Source organism: Sinocyclocheilus anshuiensis, unplaced genomic scaffold, assembly GCF_001515605.1.
Source record: "Sinocyclocheilus anshuiensis isolate Anshui unplaced genomic scaffold, SAMN03320099.WGS_v1.1 scaffold1075, whole genome shotgun sequence".
Lineage (NCBI taxonomy): Eukaryota > Metazoa > Chordata > Actinopteri > Cypriniformes > Cyprinidae > Sinocyclocheilus > Sinocyclocheilus anshuiensis.
In genome coordinates, this window is record NW_015544163.1 from 1,199,976 (window position 1) to 1,200,767 (window position 792).

At 33.2% G+C, this 792-nt stretch overlaps 1 protein-coding gene across 1 annotated transcript in view; it reads right to left on the minus strand.

The window, feature by feature from the left end:
* LOC107695641 (uncharacterized) overlaps window positions 1–792 on the minus strand; it is a 16,451-nt gene that overhangs the window by 14,182 nt on the left and 1,477 nt on the right. The gene's annotated exons all lie outside the window — the stretch shown is intronic.

Sequence of the window (792 nt, forward strand, 5' to 3'; positions counted from 1 at the left end):
TTTTCATTTGAAATTTGGCAGTTACTGTGCGTTCGCAAAAGCGAAAATTAAGGATTTGCAATTGCATTTGGATTGTCACAATTTATGCGCCCACATTTGGAAAACGCAATTGAAAATACAATTTGCTATTCCTTTTGAAAATAGTGCGGAATATCCTTCCATATATAGGTTAGGGCGAGTGCCACCCCTCGTACTTTTGCTAGAAAGTGTAGCTTAGTTAGAGCGTCTCGGACACTAAAGACTTTTCTTTTTCACAATTTCTTTTTGTAGTTAGGCTTAGGGGGATATTTATAAGTTAGAGTTAAGTTTGGTTTTGTTATTTTCTTTGATTTAGCGCCACCCACGTCCCTTCTTCCCGTTCCCACTGTCTTGAGTATGACGGTTTCTATAAATACTGTATATGCTGTAAATATATTTATACCACTTTTTTGTTTCGCTATCAAACCTTTATATTTACATCGTATTTACTCTTAATAAATTACTCTGTTGCACTATAATCTTCCGGTTTCATGCCTCTTTGTCCCGTGCACGTTGGCTGTATGTGATTATTTTTTTATTTCAATTTTAAATGTTAGACCCCAGTACCCCTAGACCAATTCGGACCAATTAGTAAAAACAACAGTAAAACTCTTGAAAACTCAATTAACATTAGGATTTTTCCATTTTTGATGAAAAACAAACAGATATTGAAATTAGACCTGTTAATTTTACACATTATTCTAGAAAATAAATAAAATACTGAAGAGATTAACTTGTTTATAAGAAAACACCCCACCAGAAATGTAATATATA